General features: G+C 35.1%; 1 non-coding gene across 1 annotated transcript; it reads left to right on the forward strand.

Moving 5' to 3' along the window:
• The first annotated feature begins 15,058 nt into the window (after nt 1–15,058).
• On the forward strand, nt 15,059–15,131 carry TRNAK-UUU (transfer RNA lysine (anticodon UUU)). The gene has a single exon. It is a non-coding gene; the product is annotated as a tRNA-Lys (tRNA).
• The last annotated feature ends 3,070 nt before the right edge of the window (nt 15,132–18,201 follow it).

Raw genomic sequence — 18,201 nt, forward strand, 5'->3', positions numbered from 1 at the left:
TAATTTTCAACAAGAAAATTGGAGTTATACAAAGAAAGAAGAAAACGTGGACCATACACAGGAATAAAATAAATCAATAGAAGCTGTGCTTTAGGAAGCCAAGACTATGGACTTTGTAGACAATGGATTTAAAATAACTGTCTTAAATATGTTCAGCAAGCGAAAGGAAACCATGTCTAAAGAAATAAAGGAAAATATGGGAACAATTTCTCACCAAATAAAGAATATCAATAAAGAGATAGCATTCATGAAAAGGAATCAAATTGGAATTTTAGACTTGGAAAGGACAACAACTGAAATGAAAATTTCACAAGAGGGGCTCCAAAACAGATTTGTGCAAGCAGAAGAAAGAAACAGTGAATTGAAGATAGATCTGTTGAGATTATCCAGCCTATGGAATAGAAAGAAATGAAGTACAGTCAAGAGAGGTTCAGAGACCTGTGGGAAACCATCAAGCGTACCAACGTATGCATTCTTAGAATTTAAGAAGAAGAGAGGAAAAGATAAATGGGTAGTAAGCATATCTGAAGGAATAATAGCTCCAGACTTCCCAAATTTTATGAAAGAAAAAATCCATATACTCAACAAGCTCAATGAACTCCAAGTAGCAAAAACTCAAACAGGTGTACACCTAGAAACATTATAATCAAATTATTACAAGCTAAAGACAGAGAGAAACTTTAAAATAAGAGAGAAATGAATCATCACCAACAAGGAATCCTCAATAAGATTAATGGTTGACTTCTTATCAGAAGCCATGGAGGCCAGTGGGCAGTGGGATGCCATATTCAAAATGTTGAAGCAAAAATAACTGTCAACCAAGAATTCTATATGCAGAAAAACAATCCTTTATAAACAAAGGAGAAATTAAGGCAGTCCTAGGGAAAAAAAAAGCAAAGGCAATCCATTGCTTGTAGACCTGCCCTATAAGAAATGCTAAAGGAGTTCTTCAGGCTGGAAATGAAAAGTCACTAAATGGTGACTCAAAGCCATAAAAAGAAATAAAGACCTCTGATAAAGGAAACTACATATGCAAATATAAAACTAATATTTTGCTTAGTTGTCTAACATAGGAAAAATCTATATATTTAATAACCATATTAGTAGATTAAAGGAAAAGAGGCACATGTTCATCTCAGTGAGACAGAAAAACATTTGACCAAATCATGATAAAAATATTCAACATTCTCAGAATAGAAGGGAACTTTCTCAACATGGTAAAGGGCACCTATGAAAAATCATAGATAACACCATAATAGTGAAATACTGAAAGCTTTTATCCTAAGACTTAGGAAAGGACCAAGAGGTCCAGTCTTGCCTTTTCTATTCAATACTGTACTGGAGGTTCTAACAAGGGCACTTAGGCAACAAAAATAAATAAAAAGCATCCATAATGGAATGTGTTATGGACTGAGTTGTGCCACCCCCCAAATTCATATGTTGAAGTACTAACCCCAAGTACTTCAGAATGTGACTGTATTTGGAGATAAGGTCTTTAAATAGGTGACTAATTTAAAATGAGCTCCTTATGGAGGATGCTAATCCAAATTGTTATTCTTATAAGAAGAGAAGATTTGGGCACATGGAGAGACACTACGGGTATACACAGAGGAAAGACCATGTGAGGATACAGTGACAAGGTGGCCATCTACAAGCCACAGAAAGAGGCCTCAGGAGAAACCAAACCTGTCAACATCTTAATCTTGGACTTCTGGTCTCCATAACTGTGAGAAAATAAGTTTCTATTGTTTATATGACCCATTCTATGATATTTTGTTATAGCAGCCCTAGGAAACTTATATAGAAAGGAAGAATTAAAGCTATCTCTATTTGCAGATGAGATCTTTATATAGAAAACCCTAAAGAATCTACAAAAATACTATTAGAGCTAAAAAACAAGTTCAACAAAGTGCAGGACTAATATAGTAAATCCTGAACATATGAATGAGTTCCGTTCTGAGAATGCATTTGTGGGTCCAGTTTGTTCGTAAGTCCAATGAAGTAAGCCTAGGTACCCAACTAACAGAATCAGCTATATAGTACTGTACTGTAATAGGTTTATAATACTTTTTGCACAAATAATACATAAAAAACAAATACAAAAAATATAACATTTTTAATCTTACAGTACAGTACCTTGAAAAGTACAGTAGTACATTATAACAGCTGGCATACAGGGGCTGGCATTGAGTGAACAGACAAGAGTTACTGACTGCAGGAGGGAGAGGAGGTGGGAGATGGTAAAGCTGAAGGATCATCAGCAATAGGAAACAGAGGGCAAGCTGCAATTTCACTCATGCATGACGTTGATGGCACAGGTTCTGGTTCCTTGCTGGAACAAGTGCATGTTCACATCTTTGAAAGTTTGCCACTAGAAGGTTTGTAGGTAGGGGACTTATTATATACAAAAATCAATTGAGTTTTAATTCACTAGCAATGAACAATGTGAAAATGAAATTAAGAAATAAGCATAAGCACAAGATGCTCAGCATCATTAGACTTTAGGGAATTGCAAATCAAAACCACAATGAGAAACCCCTACTTACCACTAGGATGGCTATGATGAGAAAAAGCTGATAATAACAAGTGTTATTATCAGCTAATGGACATTTGGGTTAATCCCACTTTTTTGCTATAACTAATACTGCTGATATGAGCATTTGTGTACAAGGTTGCGTTATATGAATGGCTTTTATGTTTGGGTTCCACAGAAGTTAAGCGAAAAAAACCTTCTTGACCATATTTCTGCATGGAATTCTCTACTTAAACGTAATGAAAACATACCGTTTTTAAAACATATTGTGATGGGTGACGAAAAGTGGATACTGTACAATAATGTGGAATGGAAGATACGTAGGGCAAGTGAAATGCAAGGCAAATGTGTGTTTCAGTTGCGTTTTTACCTTTCTTGAAATAATAAAGCATAATATGCTGAGAATCTTGCTTTTTACGATTGCTCTTCACGATTAAAATGGCTACACGAAAATTCAAAATTCACCAATTTTGATAAGTCTTTTTTTAATGCATGTTGAATGACAGCTGTCACATATTATCTAACAAAATTGTTTCGAATGACCCTAAAGACAACTAAGTGCTATTAGAGCCCTCTTATGGGAAAAAAACGAACAAACATTTTGGCCAATCCAATATTTACAATAATGTTTCTTTTTCTGTTTTATGCACAGTGCATAAAATCATACAAGTTTTATCAAGTGAATCAGTCCTAATTTAATTAAACATTTTTCTATTTTGAAAGTTTTAGGTTATATCTGAAATTTTGTAATCATACATAATACCATGATGAACTTTTTCCTTAAGATAGAATTCAAGAAGTAATTTTGCCCATTATAACCCATTTAAAGCTTTTTCTTTTTTTTTTTTTTTTTTTTTCGGTATGCACGCCTCTCACTGTTGTGGCCTCTCCCGTTGCGGAGCACAGGCTCCGGACGCGCAGGCTCAGCGGCCACGGCTCACGAGCCCAGCCGCTCCGCAGCATGTGGGATCTTCCCAGACCGGGTCACGAACCCGCGTCCCCTGCATCGGCAGGCGGACTCTCAACCACTGCGCCACCAGGGAAGCCCCTAAAGCTTTGTTTTCATACTTATGAATTATTTCCTGAAATGGTATATAAATTTACACTATTGCCAGAAAAGTGCCTGTTTATACACTTTCCAGCATTTTGTTCTTTCAACATAAAGAAAAAAATACCATTGCAAATTTATAAATAAAAGTACACTTTTATTTCATACAGTTCTTTGTTTGAGAGATTGTACATTTTAAATCTAGTTAATTGGTGCATTTTCTATTAGTGGGTCTGTTTGTGTGCTTTTTAAAATGTAATAGTATCTCTTAATTTTGGAAAACTTTACTATAACTCTCTCTTTGCTTCTTCTTATGAAAATGTTAGTCTATTTTCCATTATGTTATTTCTAAAATATAGAAGCAAGGTTTTAAGGACTTTTATCTGCCTGTAAATATTTGTGTTTGGGTTAGAATTTAGAGGGAAGAGGGGAATCATGTGATTGATGAAAGTGAGAAACTGCTTTTAAGGTTCAGTAATGACCCTCTGATGCCAATTGAAAAGGGAAATTTATAAAGCAGAAAATTGAATACATAGAACTAATAAAACAAATTCAAGGGCAAATAATTGCAGTGGGAAGAGGATACCTTCCTGGAAAATGTAATTAGGAAAAGTGAAAGATGAAGGAAAGAAAAAAAATAAAGAAAAATAATATATAAGATTAAGAATACAAAATTATATAGAGCAATAGACACAGAGAGGCTTTTAAAAATAACAGATTTCTACATACAATTCTCTTCTCATAGATTTGAAAAACCCAAGGTATTGACTTTTCAAAAAACTCAAATGGCTTTTCAAGATGTAAAAAAAGAAGAGATCAGTAGCTGTGGAAGAAAGTAAAAGAGTTGTTGAAGAATTAGCTCTAAAAACTCTCTGCTTATCCAGATAGTTTTGTACTGGAATATTCTTCAATATTTCAGTTACAAATAATTTATTTTCTATAGGAACTATTCCAGAACCTAGAATGAAAGGGATAACTTCCTTATTTATGTCATTAATATAGTATAATTCTGATAAAACCTGACAAGAATAGCACTAAAAGTAAAAAGATTGATTATATTTCTAAATATTGATGCAAATAGTCCTATATGCAATGCTCCTGAGAAAATGTAGGAATAAACTGGAAAGATGACATATCATTAATAAGTATAATTTATCCCAGGAATGCAAAGATGGTTGATTATCTAGTATGAAGTAACCCAGATTAATAGATCATCAAAAGAAAGTTAATGTAATTCAGCATTCATTCATGATTAAAAGGGTGAGAGCAAGAGAGATATATTTTCTTAATAAAGAAAAGCTATTCAAATCCAAAGTCAGATTATACTCAATAATCAAACTTTAAAGACATTTTTAATATCAGAGAAAGTTTTAGGCAGCTCGTTAATAACAGCCAAGCAACCAAGCAACCCCCAAGATAAGAGGAATAAACTTTGGAAAAGAGGAGATAAAAGTATGCTTATCTGATGGTTGGTAATCTAGATAACTTCAGAGACTTAATTGAAAAAATGATTGAAACTAATAAGAGTTCAAAGAAGTAGACGAGAAGCCAGTAAACTTTTTCTGTAAAGGACCAGATAGTAAATCTTTTAGGCTTTTGGGACCATATGGTCTCCATTGTGACTACTCAATCCTGCTGTTGCGGTGTGAAAGAAGCCACAGACAATAAGTAAATGAGTGAACCTGGATGTGTACTAATAAAGCTTTATTTACAAGAACACACCCCCATAAGATTTGTCTTGAAGGATTTGGTTTCCTGACCCTTGGAACAGACAATTAAATTCTCCTAATTTCAGTATCAGTCAGAAATTATATTATCAATCAGAAATCACATTAGGGAAATAATGCCATTCATTAATAGCAACAAAACAAAAATACCTAAGTAAATTTAACAGGAAATGTGCAGGATCAATATGGCAAAATTATACAATTGTATTTAGGAGTAGAAAGGATCACATGAAAATCGAATGAAAAGCCATGATCTTTGATGGAAAACCTATATGTTGTAATGATGGAAATTCTGTACAAACACATCATAGTTTTAAAGAAGTTCCGACTGGAATTTTTTTTTTTTTTTTTTTTTTTTTGCCTGACATAGTCTAAAGTTCAATGGGAAAAATTAACTATAAGAGATAAATAATTTTGGACAAAATTGGAGAGAACTTGGTGTAGGGACAGAGTATAACTTTTTTGATGTTTTTGGCTGTTAGTAACTGAAAATTAGTCTTAAAATGGTTTAAATAGTTGTATTGACTCATATAACTCGAAATTTAGTTATAAGTTGAGTTAAGCTTTGAGTTAATCTAGCTTTTCAGCTCCTTTTCTCTGAGATGAGTTAAGTGGTTTTCAACTGGGAGTGATTTTGCATCCCAGAGAACATTTGGCAATGTCTGGAGACACTTTTGGTTGTCACAGCTGGGTAGAGGCAGGGCAATGCTACTGGTTTCTAGTGGATAGAGGCCAGGGATGCTATTAAACATCCTACAGTGCATAAGCCAGCCCCCCACAGGAAAGAATTATCCAGCCAAAAACGTCAATATTACTGAAGCTGAGAAACCCTGCTCTGAGTTTCATCCTCCTTTGAGAGTTGCATTTATTCGACATAGTAACATCCAGAGGAAAAACACTATCTTTTCCTGGGGTACCTGCCTAATAGGAAGAAAATATGCTAGTCTCATAAAATGAGTTTAGAAGCTTTCTACCTTCTTTATAAACTGTGAGATTTTATATGAAAATGTTCTCTGTTTCTTGAAGGAACCATAGTTGGTGACTGTTTTATATTCTTAGTGAATTGACCCTTTAAGGAATACGAGATGACCCTCATTTTACCTTTTAATGTGTCTGCTTTGAATTCTATTTTGTCTGATGTTATTATTACACTATCAGCTTTATTTCTATTAATATTTGTCTGGAATACCATTTGTTATCCTTTATATTCAACATATATCTATTTCACTTTGTTTTAGGTGTGGACCTTATGAATACCATATTGTTTATGTATAAAAATACAAATACAAGTTTAGTTACTTAACATTTATTATGATTAATAAAAAATTTGGATATATTTCAGCCATCATATTTTTTGTGGTGTGTATTCTCTATTTGCAATGATTTTCTTTGTGTGTTTTCTCTTTTTTTTTTTTTTTTTTTTTTCAGTACGCGGGCCTCTCCCGTTGCTCTGGACGCACAGGCTCAGCGGCCATGGCTCACGGGTCCAGTGGCATGTGGGATCTTCCCAGACCGGGGCATGAACCCGTATCCCCTGCATCGGCAGGCGGACTCTCAACCACTGCGCCACCAGGGAAGCCCTGTGTGTTTTCTCTTTGCTATTATTTTCTTCTTTACATTCTTAGAATAAATACAGTTTTCTTTGTTAATTTTTTTCCCTACTCTTTTTGAAGGTACATATTCTTCTTTTATTATTTTTGCTAAACTTGCATATTTTAAATTTATACTGAAGTTTATATTTTCTTGGTAAACTCTGGAGGAAATCAGTATTTCCAAATGTCACAGAAATATTTCATGAACCTCAGTATTTTCATTTCTGGTCTTCAGAGAGTTCCCTTATTTGAGTGCAGTGACATACTTGTGAATACTATTTCTGATATCTTCCTTTGTTTGAGAGAAGGACATTTCAACATTTCTTCAACCTTGAACCAGAAGTACCCTTTGACTTTCTACTTGTAAAAATTATCCAAAGATGCTGGTCATAATGGCCACAAAGGTTTATGTATAAGGATATTAAATGCAAAATTATTTATAGTTACAAAAACAAAAGAATCAATGTTCATCAGTAAGGAAATGGTAAAAAAAATTAGTCTATATTCATGTGGTAAAGTATTATTGATCACTCAAGTGGTGTTTTATGTCATAGGAAGATATTGACAATATAATGTTTAATGCAAAATATTTTGTACAGTATCTGTTTTATGGAAAATAGTGGACTGGAATGATATATACCACAAGGTTGATAGTGATTATATGTGAATAAGGAAATTATGGTTCCTTTATTTTTTTTTTTTCTTGCTTTGCTATATTTGTAAAATACATGTCTTGTATAAGTTAAAAACAAGTTTTTAGTGTGTTTAATATACCTGACCCTGGTTGGATATTCAAGACAAAGATGTAGTGGATATAAATTCTCAGTTTGAGTAGTTAATTTTATTTTTTTTTCTACATCTGAACTTAAAATTCTTGTCTCTGGTCCCAGTAAACTGGGTTATAGAAATAAGCTCAACAATTCAAGTTTTCCTCAGTCATCTCAGAGTCCCTATCTCTTGCCTTAATTTTCTTTGTTTTTTTTGGGGGGAATGGGGGGGTTGGAACATCTGTTTTTCTGTCATCCTACTGTCATCTATCCATGTTGATATGCCTCCATCCCTGTCTAAACCCTGCCCTTGGTCCATGAAGATCACTGATTGTCCTTTTAATTTCTATCATAAGGATTCATTAGTCTAGTTACTTTGCTGTTTTTCTTGAGAACGTGGACAGCACCTGGCCCTTTTCATATCTTGCAGAACAATGGGGAACTCTGAATCTCCTGGAAACTTTATGTTTCTAGACTCTGAATGTAGCCACCTCTATTTTCTGCTCCTATTTCCTGCTGGGGTTAGTGGACATGAGAAGAAATTCCAGAAAGGGAAACACAGAACATTTCTGCTCTCCTGTTCTCCATACTCTTCGGTGGTTTCATACCCTTAAACTATCAAATCTCAGCTAGTGGGAAGTATTGCTGTTCGGGGCCATTTTTCAAAGACCCATGAGCATCCACTCTCTTGCTTTGTTTCTGACTTTCTTCCCCAGACTGTGGAATCTTTAATTTGGCCTGGGAAAATGGGCTCTTACTCCAGATCTATTGTTTGTGACATAAATTTGAAGTTTCAAGTTCTTCAAGGTTGAGGCTTCGGAAGCTCAATATCCCAGATTTCTGTAATTCAAATAAATTTTTAAAATTCAAAAGCCATGATTTGAATCTTTTACTGTTCCTCAAGGCAGTGAAAGGCACTGCATGAATTTGGAAGAAAGGAAATTCAAAATAAAGAAAATACAGGAAAATTAATTTAATATCTTGACATATTATCCCATCACACAGGAATAAAAACCACACTCTTATTTTCTGTCAATCCCTCTTAATGATATCAGAATTCTTTTTCTGAAATATAAATATGGCTGTTTCTTACAAACTTCAACAAATCCCCACTGGGTATAGATTAATTTTCCCAAAATTGGTCTCAGGTTATCTTTGTGGCCTTTTTCCCCCTGGTTCTTATACTGCTGCCATAAAAGCTTTGCTTGTTACTCTCCAAATATACCATTTCATTTTATGCTTCTGTGCCTTTGCTCATGATCTTTCCTCAAGAGTGAATTGCCCATCCCTACCTTCACAAGCTTGGGAAATAATACTCATACTTCAAAGCTTTGCACTGCTGGCTGATCAAAGTCTTCATGAACTCCTCTCTGCTCCCCTTTCTACAGCATCATCAGTTTCAAAACAGATGGTTTTACAGCATTGCCCAAAGTAATGAAGTGTGGCAGTCCTTAAACGTCATTTCCAGGCCCACTTATCTATATTCTCTATTTTCTCTGGAGGCAATCTTATCCATACCTTTGGCTTCAATTATTCTGTACACTCCCCAAATAATATTTCTAACTGAACTATTTCAGATGATCTACAGACCCACAAATCCAGCTGGCTTCTCTTCATGTCCATTTGGATGTCTCTCAAGCATCTCAATTTCAAATGTTCAAAATTGAACTTGTTAGGTACTCAAATATTTGGTACATATAAGATCAAAATAGGATCCAAATTACCCCCTTTTGTGCTCCTTGCTACTTTCCTAATGCAACTTGCGTTGCCATCACCCTCTTACTGTATGTAATCAGGTTGCTTTTCTTACACTACCGTCCTGCATAATGCAGACGTGTTTATACTCTTTCAGATGTGTAAGCAGTGCTTTTTTTCAGTGTGCATTTCAGCAGCTGTTGAGAATGCTTCCTCACCTGGACGTTTAGTCTACTAAGTGCAAGCTTTGGAGTAAAGCATTGCTGGGTTTAAATTGTGGCTCGGCCACTTATTAGTTGCATGACCTTGAGGAGGTTATCCATCCTGTATGAGCCTCAGATTTCTCACATATAAAACGTGGGAAATAATACCTAGATCACCAAGTTGTTGTGTAGAACATTTAAATTAATATGTATAATAATAGTACCAAGCACAGGCCTAGTCCAAGGTAAGTATTCATAATATTTATTTTATTTTATGTTTTGTTTTTTCTCTGTACTTAGAAAATCCTTTACCTGTACTTCTCTTTTAGCATGTCTTTCTTTTTTGTTTTTATCACAATTGTTCATATTCTGCCTCTCTGACTAGATTGTATGTTTCTTGAGGGGAAGAAACATGTCTTTTCATCTCAGAAAATTCACATCATGGTTCAATAAGTGCCTTTGAATGAATGAATGAACAAATGAATGAATAAAAAACTAGAGACAGCAGATTTGATTCTCTTTTATCCTTTGATGTAGCTGAGCTTTTTCCAGGCTTCTGTTCAATCAGGTATCTTAACACAAAATGCACTTACTTACTTAATGTTGCTTTAAGGAATTATAATGATAATATTTCATGTGCAAAAGCTGGGAATTCACACTTTTTAAAATCTTGTCATTGGAACTCAAACAGATTCTGGTTGTTTAAGAAGAAATCCGAGTGGTTAACATTGATCCCTAGGGGATTTTCATAGATTCTCAAGTTTTATGACCTGTTTCAACTTGCTTTGGGGCTTAAAAATGTGTCCTACAGCTCTCTGTGGTAAGACAGACCGCTGCATTATTGATTTAAAAGTCAATAAAGAAGAGTGGTAAATCATAATATATCACTTCTTGTTCCTAAACTATTGCCTATTCATTCTTAAATATGACAGTGGCTAAACCTGGAAGTTGCCTCCACCTTTACTAAGGTAAAATTCTACTACATTCCACTGATGGAAGAGTCTCTGAAATGAAGTAAACTAATTGCATGGCTCTTTTTGGCATCTGTTGTCCCCATTAACTGTAATGTAGGAAATGAATGCCAAAGCATACACAACTCCAGGCTCTTGACTACATGATTTACTCCAATGTTTTCCCAGAAACGCTGATGGACTGTAAAAGGCAGAGGACACCCACTGAAATTTATTAACAAGTCAGAAAGCAGCTGTTCTTTGAGTTGCAAACAAAAGCAAATGTTAAGCTGTTGAACAGCCCCCCCTTTTTTTTTTGTGGTCCACTACAAAAGGGATTTATTATAACCTTAGCTTTTGCAGTTTGCCTTCTTGTAGGTTGAAAGTGATACCCAAAGGACAGATGGAAATTTTGTATTTAGTAGTGATTACCACCGTGGAGCCTCGGGGTGACCATGTTTTTTTCTTCATTTACAAAATGTTCTCGAATGCTTTCTGTTTCTTTGAAGTTACTCATTCAACATCTCCCAATATTGGCTGTGGGGCATAAAGGAAACAGCAATTTCTGGAGTACAAAATGAAGAAGGGATTGTGTAGAATTCAATCTGGTTAGTCAAGCACGTTTTAGAAGGAGACATTTGTGTTCACATTGCCTGTAAGGAGTTTCGAGAAATGCTCTTTCTAATTTGTTTCTTCCTATTGGATTCTTCAGGACCTGGGTTTGTGAGCCTCATCTGATTACTCCAACTCAGAATTTTCTCCCATGTCTGAACACTTGTAACATACTGTTCATGTCAGTCATTTTACCCTTATATACAACCTCATATCATTTATTCAAATATTTCATTATTCATATCTTATCTGCCTGATGTTATAAAGTCCCTGCTTCTCAGATTTGTGTCTTAAACATCTTATCATATCTGTCATATTGTTTCTTATCAAAGGTGCGTTGCTATTTCTTGCACATTGTAGGTGAAAGGAAATGTATGCTGATTGACTGAGCTACAGGTGTCATTTTACTATTTTGAGCAACAGAGTACATTACTCAAGCAAATCCATAATATTTATTCTTGAGAGTAGGTTTTCTAAATTACCATTCCTTCAGGTTAAAAGTAAATACTATTCATTTGCAGCAACATGGACGGACCTAGAGCTTATCATACTAAGTGAAGTAAGCCAGACAGAGAAGGACAAATACCATATGATATTGCTTATATGTGGAATCTTAAAAAAAAGATACAGATGAATTTATTTATAAAACAGAAATAGACCCACAGACAGAAAACAAACTCATGGTTACCAAAGGGGAAAGGTGGGGGGAAGGATGAATTAGGAGTTTGGGATTAACATGTACATACTACTGTACATAAAGTAGATGACCAACAAGGACCTACTGTATAGCACAGGGAATATACTTAATATCTTGTAATAACCTATAAGGGAAAAGAAGCTGAAAAAGAATATATATATATATATATATATATATATATATATGTAAAAAACAGAATCTGCTCTACACCTGAAACTAACACAACATTGTAAATCAACTATACTTCAATTTTTTAAAAAAGTAAATATTTTAAGACACTAAATGTTACAAACATCATTTATACCCTGAAGAATAGTGTAAGGACTGTTCAAATCAGTTTGAAGAGGACTCTAAGGCCCTCTCTTGCTTATATAATAGGCTGTCTTCCTTTTGTCTTGACTGTTCTCTTAAGAACTCTCCCTGGTCTGTGTCACTCAAACTTGCTTACTAGGTCATGCCTGCCACTGGTTACACACCCTTCATTTTGGATCATTTCTTGCTTTTGTCCTACTATTTGCCTTTTCCACTTTGGCCTGGCTCTTACTTCCTGACCTGCTTTTGTCTCAGAAGGTATTCTTCACCATTGCATGCTGGACTGGTAAACTTCTTTACCGACACCTGACTTCTAGAATTCTATCTCTAGAAGGGGCCCTGGGCACTGTTTCCCTGGGAGAAAAGTAGAATAATAAAAGCTAAAGACAAAAATTGTTATTTGAAAAATTCTAAGAAGCTAAGGATAATAAAATACTTAAAGATCTGTATTTGGAGCAAGAATTAAAAGGACTGGCACAGGCAGCAATGAAAAAATGAAATTAATCAATTCTCATTTTACATCTTCTGTACATTTCTCAACATTCTTCTCAATCTCATTTCCCTATGATGTTCTTCCTCTGTACTCCGGTCCACACTGACTCCTTTCTGCCATTTCTAAGCCCCATATCATGAACTGCCTTTTCAATAATTATGCCTTATGAATAAAGATCACATGCAATTTTAAATCAACCAGGCTGCAAACTCTCAGTGAGGGCAAGTTTCGAGGGCTAGAAAAATTCCATTTTAGGGTGTTGAAATAATCTGAAAATGTGATTTTAGAATCATTTCAGTCATCTTTGAGACTTTTAAGGGCCAGGAGATAGACATCTGTGGTGATTTGATAGGGAGAACAAGATGGATTCCTGACAATACAATACAATCTACGTATTTTTTCCTGGCAAGATTCTAGACTAGATTGTGAAATAAATGTTTTATGCACCCTAAGAAAAGAAAATGATAATCACCAGGAACCAGATGCTTTCTTCTAGGAATAAGTCATACTAAAATAACCTCATTTGATTTTTTGTTGTGTTACTAGTTTGATAGGAAGCTGTCTTGTTTTTGCAAACATTTGACAATCTTTAGCATGTTACTCATTTAGAATAGATAGGGAGGGATATGTGGGCTGGGTGAGAATAAAGTTAAATAAGTTCTATAATTGTTCAACTAATCGTTAACTGAGTACATTGATTATTAAATCAGTACCAGGTGGTTTCTGCTAATGATACCCCACACTCAGTTCTTGGTCATATTCTGATAAACAATTTTTATCAAAGGTTAAAGATTTCTCAGAAGACATCCTTATAAAGTATGCAGATGACATTAAGAAGAGTAGCTAGTATGGTAGAGGGCACCCCAGTGCAGAAAGCATAAAAACATGGGTTTGGTAAGATCGAAGGCTTGAATCAACTCTGCCACAGTTACTAGCTATGTGACCTGGGGTGAATTATTTCTGCTAACTCATGAAGACCAAATGATCACCCAGAAAACAATAAATAGTAACTTTTATTTATTTATTATGTTTGGAATTCATACAACCACTATTACTTCCATAGGCCAGAAAGATGAGCTAAAACTAAAGATGGAATTTAGCAGTTAAGATGAAAATCAATTGTACAGATGGAGGAGCTGAATATACTACATCTCATGTGAATAAAACTTGATGGTTCTAGTTAACTATAAGGTCAGTATGAGTCGAACATATGATATTAATGACAAGCCAGCTAATGCAACTTAGATTTTCAATAGAATAATAGTATTTTGATTAAGGGAGGTAGTAGTCCCTCAGTAGTGTTCAGACCACATTTGGGAGACTGTGTTCAAGGAGGACTTTGATTTTCCTAGAGGAGGGTAACTACAATGGTGAAGAGTCTAGAATCCATGTTACAGGAGAAAAGGCTTAAATAATTGAAAAGCATTCTGCTGGAGAAAATAAGACTTATGGGATGGGGATTGGTAGTAGACAAATCAAGGGAAGTATTTTTCCCCCTAAGCTGCTTATCATGGAGAATTTGAAGCAGATACAAAAACAGTGAGATTAGTATAATGAACTGCCATATACTCCCATCACCCAGATGCAATAGTTTTCAATTTATGGACAACCTTGTTTTATCTGTTATCCTCCCAACTGGATTATTTGGAGGGAAATCCCCAAATTTCAGATATCATGTCATTTCATCTATAAATGTTTTGCTATGTATCTTTAAAAGACAGAACTTAAAAACCCATGACTAGGGCTTCCCTGGTGGCGCAGTGGTTGAGAATATGCCTGCCAATGGAGGAGACAGGGGTTCAAGCCCTGGTCTGGGAAGATCCCACATGCCACGGAGCAACTAGGCCCGTGAGCCACAACTACTGAGCCTGCGCATCTGGAGCTTGTGCTCTGCAACAAGAGAGGCCACGACAGTGAGAGGCCCGCGCACCGCAATGAAGAGTGGCCCCCGCTCGCCACAACTAGAGAAAACCCATGCACAGAAATGAAGACTCAACACAGCCAAAAATAAATAAATAAATAAAATGTTTTTAAAAAAACAAAAACAAAACCCCATGACTACAATACCATTAACATACCTAAAAAATGAACAGTAATTTCTTAACATCATCAAATATCCAGTTAGTGTACAAATTTCCCTAGTTGTCTCACAAATGTTATTTTATAGTTTTTTTGAAACAAGAGCTCAGTAAGTCCATACATTGTAATTGGTTGATATATCTTTCAATTCCATTTGTCTTTCTTTTATGATCCATGTTACTTATTGATCATTTGTCCTGTAGATTTTTCCTGAGTTTGGATTTTGTGGATTGAATTCTTGTTGTGCAGTTTTTTTCCTTTGACCTCTGAATTTCCTATGAATTAGTAGTTGGATATTGTGGATTGGTCAGATTGTTTATTGTGTTTGAAAGAATGCTTCATAGGGGAATTCCCTGGTGGTCCAGTGGTCAGGACTCGGTGCTTTTACTGCTGAGGGCCCAGGTTCAGTCCCTGGTCAGGGAACTAAGATCCCACAAGCTGCGAGGCCAAAAAAAGAAAAAAAAAAAAAAAGAAAAAAGAAAGAATGCTTCATAAGCAGTGTTAATTTCTCCTTCCATCAGGAGCCACTTCGTTTCTGGTTATCTCTTTTTTTAAATGTTAGCAGCCATTAGTAAACATTACCTAGTTTTGCTTTTTGTTTTTTGTTTTATCCATTAGGGCTTGCAAAAATGGTTATATTCTAATTCTGTCATTCCTTTTTCATTTATTACCTGGAATATTTCTGAAAAGGGAAAGTTCTGCTCATTAACTTTTTTCAAGTAAATAGATGTTTGTCACCTTCCATAGGTCATGTTATGTCCTGGAATCTCAGTAGGGTCAGGGGGAGATAACGGAGAGTTTGAATTAGATTCTCAAGCTTTCACAGTAAGAACTTCAAGTCTTCCTTCACAGTAAGAACCAAAGGGAGATGATAGCAGTTTTCAAATAGTTAAAGTGATTTAAGGAGGAATCTTATTTTATTTAGTTTCAGAAAACTGGGCTAAGACCCATTTTAAGAGTTAAGGAAGGGAGGGAAATCTACTTTTAATATGAAGAAAATTCTGCTAACAATTAGAACAGTCCCCAGATGGAATGGATTGCTTTGTAGAGCAGATAGCTAGCTTCCTATTACTGGGATGTTTAAGAAGGGTTAGTCTTTTGGGGACATTGTAAAAGAGATTCTTATGTTGGGTAGAAATTTAAAAGTCTTTTTCATCTCTGAGTTTCCATGATACTAAAATGCTCCCAAGGAACCAGAAGGAAGACAGACATGTAGGAACTCTTTCAGGGTGACAGCTGTGTAAGAAATCCATTTTGAATATTTGTGGTGGAAATTTCTGATTCAAAAAGCAAATGCTCTAAGTAGTTAAAAAAGGGTATTCTTGGTACGTTCCTCATACTCTGCTTGTTAACACCTCATAACTCCTGACCTTTGCCTACGGAGAAGGTGTGATAATTCTTTTGTTAATAACTCACAGTTTGTTCCCAATTGAGGACTTTTTCCCAGAAATCACAGCTACAGTGCAGTATTAACAGATGCCACTATTCCCGTGGAAACCTTAGACTGTGTATTTTGCCACTGGAGAGGGAGTCCTGCACTCAGAGTGGTATCTTGAAAAAATTCAGTTCAAGATCACGAATAATATTTTGCATTGTTGTATACTCCTATGTGCTTTTTTCAGGACAGTAGTTCTAAGATATACTAATAAGTGCCTCCTCTACCCCACTATGCCAGAAAAAGTGGGTTCTGTGGTTAAAATAATTGAGAAAATTCTATTTGTTTATTAACTCATTCACCCACACATTTATTTATTTTTACATCAGTATTCTAAGAGCCTATAATGTGCTAATTGTATGGTTAATATTCAAGAGGAGGATATACCACAGTATCTGGAATTTCCCACACTTATTTGACCGCAGACTATTTTTTCATAGAATACAGTATAAGATGATAGTTCTGTGATACATACACAATTACACAATTTTGAAAAAAAACCCAAAAAACTTGGGATCATCTGATTCCTTACTTTCATCTCAAATCCAATCTACCAGAAAATCCTGTTGTTTCTACTGTCAAAATATATCCAGTGGAATATTAGCCATAAAAAAGAATGAAATAATGCTGTTTGCAACAACATGGATGACCTAGAGATTATCATACTAAATGAAGTAAGCCAGACAGAGAAAGATAAATATCATATATTGCTTATATGTGGAATCTGAAAAAAAAGATACAAATGAACTTGCTTACAAAACAGAAATAGACCCACAGACATAGAAAACAAACTTATGGTTACCAAAGGGGAAAGAGAAGGATAGGGATAAATTAGGAGGTTGAGATTAACAGATACGCACTACTATACATAAAATAGATAACCAACAAGGACATACTGTATAGTACAGGGACTATGCTCAGTATGTTGTAATAATCTATAAGGGAAAAGAATCTGAAAGAGTATATATATATATATATATATATATATATATAAAACTGAATCACTGTGCTGTACACCTGAAACTAACATGACATTGTAAATCAATTATACTTCAATTTAAAAATCCAGAATATGATGCTTTCTGATCACCTCCCTATACCCTGAACCCAGCTACTTTTCCCTTTTTCTCTCTCCACCCTTCCTTTATTTTTCAACAGAGTATTTATGACTAACACATTATTTCCTTTGCCTGTTTATCTCATTATTGCCTCTCTCCTCCCACTTGAATGTAACCTCCACGAGGCATAGGGCTTTGTCCTGTTTCTTGCTGTATCTCTAGCATCTGGAAGTGTGCCAGGATATAATAGGTGCCAAATAAATATTTGTTGAATAAGTAAATGTGGTAGCTGACATTACAAATGCTCACAGTAAGAGGACATGTACATCATAGTATCCTGCAAGGAACGTTGGCTTTGTAGTTAGCCAGACAGGGATTTCTTTCCTAGTTCTGCTATTTATTTGTTGTAATACCTGGAACATGTTACCCAGTCGCTCTGTGCCTCAGCTCTATTACACATTGGAATAACGATCCATATCCCTTAGATTTATTGTAATTCTTCAGCAGTGTATTGAATTATATATTCTATATAACAAGGATGATATTAAATGAGAAAAAGGTATTTAAAGTACCTAGTGAAAAATTAGCATGATTCCTAGCAGAAGACCCAGTACAAGTTCTAGAAAACTACTATAATGAATATATTACCTTTCCTTCTCTTCTTCCTCCCTATCTCCCTTCAGTCCTCCCTTCACTGAGCTATTCTTGTTCTATTCTGTGATCTGCAACACATATTTATGAAGTTGTGTTAGGGTGAGTTCTGTGAATATGGAAGAGATTTTTTTTCCCTTTGTAGAAATCAAACAAGCCTTAGTCAGCTAGGTCATGCAAGCATTGTCTTTCCGTCAACACAACTAACAATCTCAGATGGATAGTTGCTAACAAAGAGAATTAGAAATGACATTGTCAGAGAGAATGGGAACCTGGCAAGTATGATGTTATCTATAAACTCCTGCTTTGGAATTGCATTCAAAATAACATTCTGAGCTACATCAGATTA

Source organism: Kogia breviceps, chromosome X (genome assembly GCF_026419965.1).
Source record: "Kogia breviceps isolate mKogBre1 chromosome X, mKogBre1 haplotype 1, whole genome shotgun sequence".
In the NCBI taxonomy this organism is placed as follows: Eukaryota; Metazoa; Chordata; class Mammalia; order Artiodactyla; family Physeteridae; genus Kogia; species Kogia breviceps.